Here is a 10,162-nt window from a genome sequence, read left to right on the forward strand (position 1 = left end):
ATTCCTGAGGGGAGGGGCAGGGGCTGGGAAGAAAAGTTGGGAGAAACTTTACCCTGAATTCGCTCAGGGGGGAGAACGCACCAGAAAGGGAATTTGCCTGAAAGATTTGGCCTTTTCCGGGCGCACCGGGACCCACACTCCCGAGCAGGAGGGCGCACTCGCCAGAGGCGTCTGCGGGGAGAGACTGGGGACCGTGCACGCCTAGCGGAGGGTTGTGACCCCGAATGCTGGGTTCGGCGGGGGCTTCGGGGTGGCCGGGTCCTGAAGGTGAGGTTCGGGCCGGGACGAGAAGGGGGTGCGCCTTGCGGATCGCTTTTCTCTCCCCAGACCCAAGCGGACCACGTGAGGCCACAAGCCCCCTCCACCCCTCCCCCCAGTTGTAAAAAGAAGGAGGGGCCGCCTCGGAGGGGAAATCGGAGTCGACCGAGGGGGCCGATTCCAGGCAGGAGGAAACCTGGACCCTCGGAAGGGAGGGCCCGGCGCGGGGGGTGCGGGGGGACCCGGGCCTAGGCCACCCCACCGCGCGTACGGCCCGGAGTCTGGGAAGCCGGCGTGGCTTTGGTGAGGGTTTAAGGAGACAGCATTGAGGGGGGATGGTTCCAAGGTAACCTGAGCCCCAGGGCCCGGGAACACGCTGTACGAGTCGCAGCGTCTTCGGCTGCCCTGTTTTCCTGGGTTCGGCGGCGAGTGGTCTTTCGGAATCCCAGTTTCGTGGCAGAAGCAATCAGTTGTCCTCCCTTTAGAATCCGCGTAAAAAAGTTTAAGTGCGTCTTTGAAATCAGGGCACTGGCTAATTCAAGAATTTGCAGAACACAAAGACGGGTTCTTGGGAAGCGTTTTGGGATTGGCAGGCGTTCTTTTGTTCTCCGGCAGATCTTCGTCCTGATCCAGGCACCCAGGCCCGCACGCTCTGGTCACTCCTGGAGAGGTCGGAGTTACCGGGGGCCCTCCCCTCCCTGGGCTGCCAGGACTGTCATGAATTCTCGTGCTTGAAGCTGACATGTCGAGAAGAAAAGAAAAAAAAAAAAAAATCCCCCCCCTTCTCTGTCCTCTCTGCTTCCCTCACTCCTCTCTCTTCCCCCTCTTTCTCCCTCACTCTGCTCTCTCTTTCCCCTCTCTCACTCCTCTCTCTCTCTCTCTTTGTCCTCTCTCTCCCTCTTTCTCTCTTCTCTCCCCCTCTCTCTCCTGTCTCTCTCTCCCCCCTTCTCCCTTTCCCTTTCTCTCACCTTTCTCTCTTCCCCACTCTTCTCTCTCTGCCCTCTCTCTTTTCTCTCTCCCCACAACCCTCCACACTCATACATACACAGCAATCCTATGCTTTTAAAAATGTTATTCCTGGCCAAACCCTCCTGCCCAGGTCAGTCCTGGTTGCTGGGGCCCTGAGGATTTCTGACCTGGTTGAAAGTGGTTGGCAGAACTTGCTGCCTCTGCTGCCCCCAGTGTGCTTGCTTCTCCAGCAAGAAAAAAACTGATTCTGAAATGGAAGACAGCTAACTGGGTTCCCTTCCCTGGAACACTGGCTTCCTCTGTTTTTCCTTTATTTGTTTTCTATCACTGAAGTTTGCTGGGAATCCTTTCTTCTCATTCACTGTCCTTTGTCATTTTCCACTCCTGTTAATGGGTCTCAGGGAGGACTCTTTGGGGGCGAGGCAGGGTGTCAGACTGCACACTACTCCATCCGGCCCTCTGTGGGAAGCACCTCCTTTCTCCTACTAAACATGAGTTTCCCCCTCACACCTGGACTGTTTTTTCTTTTTTTTCATTTTGGGATATCTGCCTGAAGGTGATATAAAGGATTAATGATATTTGCTTTTAAAATGTTTCATTCCTCCCTCATATTTGTTAAAAGGCTTTCCTTTTTTTTCTTTTTCCTAAATTATTGGTCCTATTACCTAATGCCTGGGAGTGTTGAAAGACAGTGTTTCAAGACAATGCTGCTGCTTTGCTTTGTCATTTAAAGTGCATGTGGTGGTCGTGGGGTTAGATTTTTTTTTCTCCCCCCTCCCTGTGAGCTTCAGGATATCCTTTTTTTTTTTTTTTTTTGAGTTGGAGTCTCACTCTGTCGCCCAGACTGGAGTGCAGTGGCCACTCCCAGCCACCGCAGCCTCGACCTGCTGGGCTCCAGCGATCCTTCCGCCTCAGCCTTCCAAGTAGCTGGAACTACAGGAGCGCGCTACCATACCCAGCTAATTTTTTGATTTATTGTAGAGATGAGGTCTCACCAAGTTGCCCAGGCAGGTCTTGAACCCGTGGGCTCAGGCAATCCACTCACCTCAGCCTCCCAAGGCGCGGGATTACAGGCTGAGCCACTGAGCCCGGCCAGGATATCCTTTTTAAAATCAACTTTTCGTGCTTATTCATCAGGCCACTGATCTAAGTCATCTTTACTTATTGAGGAAGAAACACCAAGCACTGTCATCAAATGAAATGGAAACCAACAGGATAGAATACTGTCTCAAGGCAACTAACACCAGTTTAGTTGATGAGCTTTTACTCCTCATACTAAAGCCCCAGACAGCTCTGATGTTAGGCAGTAGAGATGATCATTTAGAAAGAAAAAAGAGTGGGGAGACACCTCTTATCAACAAGGGTGCCTGAACGAAGCATATTTATATACCTAACCCTTAACTGTACCTCACAATATCATAATAAAAAATGTTGATTATAAAAAAAAGAAAGAAAAAAGAGAAAGCCTTTAACAAATATACAAGGGACGAGTGAAATATTTTTAAAGCAATCCATGCATGAACTGCAGAAAACCCAACCCAGATGGAAAGTGTCACAGATGTGAGTCCTCTCGCTCCATCCCAGGCAGACAAGTGCAAAAGGCGAAGAAGCAGAGGCAGCTGTTTCAGAGATTCTTTTGTTTTTAAAGATGATTTTTAAAAAACTCAATCCAAAATAATTCCAAAAAGGAAGACTGTGCTGTTTGTGAGGGAGTGCTATGGTTTTCTGTGTCTTGCCTGATATAGAATGCTTTGGTTTTTAAGGAACCAAGGAGTAAAAGGGAGATGTAAAGAGGTAAGTTCACAAACTAAGGGGCTCAATAGTCAGTTTTAGGTTCTACAACGGATGTAGTTACGTTTGTTTATATTCTATCCGGGATCGATTTAGTTTTCTTTTCCAAGCAACACCTTCCACACCCAACTCCCAAAGCCACTAACTGGTATCTTCTTTGGAGAGCCAAGGGTGGAAAATTTTGTAACTGTCTGCTGCAAAACTTCCCATTATCCCTGCCCTTTAAAATAACAAAGGCCTTTATTTCTTTACATGTAGTCATATGGTCCCTCAGAAAGGCGATGCTATTCATTGGCTCCGGTTTTTCAAATGCTACTTATTTTGGCCGAGTCCCAGGTTTATCTAGCTAAATGACATTCTGATGTCAGGCCCGATTTGAAAACGGCCACCTTGGTGGTGCCACAATCTTGTGGTTGTAATAAGACTCCAGCTGCAAGAATTACTCACGCAAGGCCAGAAAGGGAGCATTTCAATACAGGGTTTCCTTCCTGGCTTCTCTTTTTCCAGATAGTTTTGACATCATACCATTGCAGACTTGGGAATTCTAGTTGTCGGGTTGCCATCGACTGGTGTTCACTTTCAACTAGGGTGTTGGGTCCTTCTAAAGATGAGAGCATTGTTATCCCTGAAACACTTTAAAATGCTATGAAAGTTGGAGATGTCGAGGTTGAGGAAGAGGAGGACCATGCTTCAGTCAGATGTGTAGCCCCATCTCGTAGAGATGATTCATGTGGCAGATCCAGCCACTGAATCTGTTTGACTAGCCTTCTCCTTGTTGGTTGAGAGTTTTATGAGTTGTCTATTGTTGTGTAACAAATTATCCCCAAACAACAAACACTCAGTGTCTCACAGCTTCTGTATGGCAGACATCTGGAAGTGTACAGCTGGGCCCTTTGGCTTGGGGTCTCTCACCACAGTCAAAGTGTTGGTCATGGTGCAGTTGTCTCAGGGATTGATTTGAGGACATACTTTCAGACTTCCTCCTAAGGCTATTGGCAGGCCTCAGGTTCTCACTGCCTGTTGGCCAGAGAGACATCAGTTCCTTGCCACCATATGGGCTTCTTACAAGGCCATTCTTAAGAGGGCACCTCGCTTCCCTCAGAGCCAGGGCTCAGAGCGAGATAAGGGGAAAAAAAGAGGCAAGGCATGCAAAAGATGTCAATCAAGATAGAAGTCACAGTTTTCCCATAACCTGATCTTAGAAGTGACATCCTCTCACTTTTGCCATATTCTGTTTGTTAGAAGCAAGTCACTAGACCTCCCCATGCTCAAGGGATAGCAGGGAGTCCACTGGAGTATGGAAATCCATCAGAGGATCATTGGAAGCCACTTTAGAGGCTGCTTACTACAAAGGCTGCTTATTTATTCATTCCCAGAATGTTATAAAGACCAGGGAACTGAGAGAAACAACTCTTTGGGCTATGTCCTTGGGGAGTCCAGAGAAAGAGTCATAGATAAAAAGACAGTGTTGACGGGTTGTGATGCCACTTGCGGCTGTTAGAGTCAGAACAGAAACCTAAGTCTGGCCAAGTGTTTCTCCAAACACGTGTCACTGGACTCGAGGTAGAAAGAATGTGGAGGAAGTTGACCAGCAATTCTGGAGAAAAAACAACAACTTCCCAGTGCAGGGGGTAGGCCATTCTGGGGAGCCAGATCTGTGCTCAAAGGAACAAGCATTTGGACCATAGTCTGGATAGAGATGTTGGCTGTCGGGGTATGAAATGAAAAAGCACTGCTGGTCACTGTTACCCAAGTCTCTGTGGTACTGACAAGTAGGAATGTTAGAGGAGTTAGTACAGGCTGGTTTAGTCCTGCTTTTCACTGTTGACCTCCCATCCTGCCTTAACCAACCTAGCTCCCCTGGGATGCTGTGCAAATTAATTAGATAATATTAACAAAATGTTTCATGATCCATGGGCAAAACATCAACAGAGCAGAACCTTGGTTTGGTTAGATGGATACAAATTCTAGAGATAAAATAAAAGGCCAAGTTAGGTGCATATTTATGGCACTGACTCTTTGCTGAGGTTGTAATTTCTTATAGTGGCATGCTGGTGAATATTTAACAACTGACTCTTCAGGAAAAAAAGTGCCGATCTGTATACTTGCCAACTTCCATGGTGTAAATAATGCTATCTTGGTTGGGCTCGGTGGCTCAGCCTGTAATCCCACGCTTTGGGAGGCCGAGGTGAGTGGATTGCCTGAACCCGCGGGTTCGAGACCTGCCTGGGCAATTTGGCGAGACCTCATCTCTACAATAAATAAAAAATTAACCGGGCGTGATAGCGCGTGCCTGTAATTCCAGCTACTTGGAAGGGTGAGGTAGAAGGATCATCGGAGCCCAGCAGGTTGAGGCTGTGGTGACCGGGAGCATGCCATGGCACTCCAGCCTGAGCGACAGAGTGAGACTCCAACTCAAAAAAAAGAAAAGAAAAAAAATGCTATCTTGCCCGACATCATGCAAATGTGATGTCACTGAACTTGGGCTTTTGAAAAGATGTACATATTCAGCGCCGCAAGCCCCTCAGAGCTGGCTCTCGCCCACCGCTGGGCTTATAGAAACTATTCTCTTCAGATTATTTTGAGCATCATAAATAGTTATATTTTAAATATAATTATTACCATTTATCAAGTGCCAAGTACTTTAAGTACAGTATCTCTAATTTCATAATAATCCTGTGATGTTCAAGGTAGAAGTTCCTTTCTTTTCTTTTTTTTGAGTTGGGGGTCTCATTGTCACCCAGGCTGGAGGTACGTCTCACTGCAGCCTTGACCTCTTAGACTCAAATGACCCTCCTGCCTCAGCCTCCCAAGTAGCTGGGATTACAGGTATACATTATTGCTGGCTAGTGATATATTATTTTATAGAGACGAGGTCTCACTATGTTGCCTGGGCTGGTCTGGAACTCCTGGGCTCAAGCAATCCTCCTGCTTCGACCTTTCAAAGTGCTGGGATTATAGGCATGAGCCACCGCTCCAGGCAGAAGTTCCTTATTATAGTAGCCAGCCTAGACTAAAACTTAGGTCTAGATAAAATTTTCCCTTCACACTGCATGCTCCTTGATGTCTTTATGGTAAATGATGCTCATTTGTATCCTTTTATGTGTTTGGTCAAAAGCCATTCCAACATTTAGAAAAGCCCCACAATTCTATCAAGCCTGGATTAGTGATGACCCCCTGAACATTGCACTATGCAGGTTTCAAACCAAGTTGGGATAATATGTTCATTTTCTCTAATTTCTTAAGGAACAATTGAACTTCCATTGCCAGAACTGTATTGTGGGCGTGTAGGTTAGGAGGTGCAGTGGCTCTATGCCTGCCTGCCAGAGCTAGTGGGACATGTGGTGGGGTATCAGGCTCGCCCCATGAGAGAACCTTGGCAGGCCAGGATGGTCAGCAGAGAGCTGGGAGAAATAGCTGCAGGAACCAGACTCACAGCTGTGATGAAAGCTTCTAGGAATCTTCTAGAAGAGTGAAGATGGAGCTTGAGCAGTGGAGCCCAAACCTGGCTGGTCATCAGAATCCTCTGAGGAAGTAAAACAATAAAAGAAAAACAATTTCAGAAGCCTGAACCCCACCTCAGATGTGTTGAGTTAGAATCTCTGGCTGGAACTCGGGGATTTAATTTTTAAATCTCACTGGGTGATTCTTTTGAATCAGTCAGTTTGGGAACTACTGACCTAGGCTTGTATTTCAAAGCAGGTCTTGTCGCTGATGCCTTGTAGGATGCCTGGAGCTTTGTATCAAGTCCTTACTCTAGCTGGTGAGCTTTTGAACTGGAGGGTGGAAAGAATGGTGGGGGGGAGTAGGGGAGAGAAGATGGGAGAGGTGATCAGATAAATGTCTGACTGTGTGGTGGCATGGTATGGTGTTGGTCTGGGACCTTATTTATGACTCTCAGCAAGGTCGCAGGACTGTCCTGAATGAGGCAACTGCTGTCTCCACAGTTCCCCAAGTATTTCCTCAGACCGACATGGCCATCCTTGTACCTGGTGCCACGTGAACCCTGACCTCAGATGATCCAGTCTGGATCAATGATGCAACCCAGCTGTGAGGCTATCTGGCATGAGACTGTCCAATAGCTGTGCTGCTGGTTATGGGGTGGCCCCTAATCAGGTCCTTTTACTTGAGGGCCTGAGTGTGAATGTGCCAGCAGAACTGAGGAGCATTCAGTGAGGGGGCAGCAAGCAGGGGTGGCAACGGCGGCGAGGCAGTGATGGGAGCATAGAGCAAGTTCATGGTTGAACAAGAGCAGCAGAAGGAAAGGCAGGAAGGCAGAGGCCTCATGGTGGGGAGATATGGGAATCAGCAAGGGAGGAAGGAGGGAGGAGGGAGGAAGGAGAAGAGAAGGAAGGAGAAAGGAATGAAGAAAGGAAGGAGGAAGGAAGAAAAAGGAAGTTAGAAGGAAGGAGGGAAGAAGGGAGGAAAGAGGGAGGAAAAGGAAGGAAAGAAGAAAGGAAGAAGACAGGAAGGGAAGACAAGAAAGGAGAAAGACAGGAAGGGAGAAGAAACACCAGTTTCGGAAGGAAAAGACAAAAGACCAGATCCCGATAGCTGTTTCCTAGCTCTCTTCCTTTCCTCCAAATTCTACCACCCTCGTGGGTGAAGTGGCCTGACTGCGCATCTGTTACTAGAGAAAACCTACTGACCAGTGCCGGGACCCAGAAAAGGGTGGAAACACAGGCCTCTTCTTACTGTGTCCTGGGGGGTTCCCGCAGAAGGCTGACCACAGAGGATCATGCCAGCCAAGGAGAGGCTGGTTACAAGGCTCAGCCCTCTGTCTCGCTCAATGGCCTAGAGAAAGACTTTCTGAATGTGCCTCCCAGGGCTGCGGTTGACATGATGTGGTGTTGACTATGATTGAAAAAGTGTTGCAAGGTGGGAATGACTTCTGAAGGCCCAGAAGACCATTTCTCCTGGGTTGTTATGAGAAATTAATGCTAAAGTTTTTAGCATGAGCTGGAGGCTCCTGTCTGTTCTCCTTCCAGAGAGAAAGATCTCATCTTTGCTGGACCATATGAGCAACTGGAATAAAGCTCCCATTTTCCAGCCTGCCTTGTGGCATCCAGTGAGTTCTGGTTACAGGACATCAGCCATAGTGTTGTATGCAGTTCACAGGGGATGGATACCCTCCCCACCAAACTCCAGAGGCTGTTGTGGACCAAGAGGTGACCTTGGGAAAGGAGGAACAGACAGAGGGAGCCTGGGTCCCGAGCATGGACATGCACCGTGCTTGCCCGGGATGGACCCTCTGGGTTTCTCAAACATCAAAACATACCTCTGCCAGGTATGGTCACACCTGTAATCCCAACACTTTGGGAGGCTAAGGCAAGAGGATTACTTGAGCTCAGGAGTTCCAGACCAGCCTGGGCAACATAGCAAGATCTCGTCTCTTAAAAAAAAAATTAGTTGGACTTGGTGGCTCAGCCTGTAATCCCAGCACTTTGGGAGGCTGAGGTGAATGGATTGCCTGAGCCTGTGGGTTTGAGACCCTCCTGGGCAACCTGGCAAGACCTCATCTCTACAATAAATAAAAAATTAGCCCAGCATGGTAGCGCACGCCTGTAGTTCCAGCTACTTGGAAGGCTGAGGGGGAGGATTGCCAGAGCCCAGCAGGTCGAGGCTGCGGTGGCCGGGAGTGTGCCACTGCACTCCAGTCTGGGTGACAGAGTGAGACTTCAACTCAAAAAAAAAAAAAAAATTAAAATATCAAAAAAAACCCAGTAGACACTTCTGTCTTGTTTAAGCCAACATTATTTTAGGTTTCCCTCTGCCTCACAGCCAAGCCTCATCCTATTATATCACAATGTGCCTGGCCCACTGTAGGCCCTTGCCAAATGTCCGTTTCTTTTATCACCTTTCTTCCAGGGCTTTTGGGGTATGACTGTGTTCTCTTGTATTTTTGTTATTTTGGTACTTTCTTACCCCATCCATGTATCCGAAAGGTCCCTGAGAGTAGAAACTTCTCCTTCGTCTTTTCCTCCCTTGTCTTCTCACAAGGTAGACACTCGAGTGACTGAATCTGAGTGTGCAATTCATCAGTCAGAGGAAGTTCAGCAATGATAAAGACCCAGGACAGTGAAAGGTTAGCTGGGAGTCATGGCAGATTGTAGTGAATCATATATATCAGCAATGCACTGCTTTGGCCTTTAAGCTAAATGTAAGTCTGGGAGCATAAACTCAATTAAGTGTCGCGAGGGAGCCAGGATGAAGAGGAACTTGAGTGAAGAGGATGGTTCTCAAAGGGGCAGGGAGGTCACTGTGGAGAGATTGGTGTAAGAAGCTGCTTCCTGGGCCCTGCCCCAGGGAGGCTGTTTAAAAGCCCCAGGGGAGTCTGATGTGCAGCCAGGACCCAAACAGTGGATGAATGGTTGAAAGTATTTGTGTCTCTTGAGAGAACTCTCTGCAGTCATCTTGCCCCATCTTCAAGGGGGTGTGGAATTGGCTTTGAAATGGCTGTGGTGAGTTTCTCGCTCCAGAGGAACCAGGGAAATGAAAAGAATTATTGGGGTCTTGGTCCAGCCAGTCTGTAAATCAAAGAAACTGGGCCCTGGGGCCTGGCTCTGCCCTGGCTACCCATGGCTCTGTCTGGGGCTCTTCGCCTGAGGTGGGTCTTCCTTGTGGTTCTGCAGAAGTTGTGCCGGCCTCTCTTCTCCCATCCTGGTGACAGCGCCTCACGGGTCACTGAGTCATGGCTGCTGGCATTCCAGGCTGCCATGTGCCTGCACGCGACGCCCTGAGTGTTCCCTGAAGGGCCACTTGCCCGTGGCTAGTCTCGCCTTTCTCATTTCCACTATCCCTTTCCTTGCTTCCTCCTCATTATTATAAATGGTACTTTAAACTCTAGGGCCAGGCTCTTCAATTAAGGTGTAGACAAAGTGGTTTGACTCCACTTGATGAAAATACTGAATGGGAGAGAACACAAACCTCAAAACATTTGCGTTTCAAAGCCCGAAGGGGGGGTGGAGAGAAACTGTTATGTGATCTCGAATTTGCCACATGTCAGCTTAAAGAGGCTCGAGGAATTCCTAAGCCTTTGTTTACCAAATCCTTCCTGAGAACGCCTGTGAACTCAGGGCCTGTGGCTACTTCGCCAGAAAGGCCCCCAAAAGGCCAAAACTTATGGGAAAGGGTGCGGGGCGGG

The sequence above is a fragment of the Carlito syrichta genome, unplaced genomic scaffold (assembly GCF_000164805.1).
Source record: "Carlito syrichta isolate Samal-C Ts95f unplaced genomic scaffold, Tarsius_syrichta-2.0.1 Scaffold288072, whole genome shotgun sequence".
Taxonomy (NCBI): domain Eukaryota; kingdom Metazoa; phylum Chordata; class Mammalia; order Primates; family Tarsiidae; genus Carlito; species Carlito syrichta.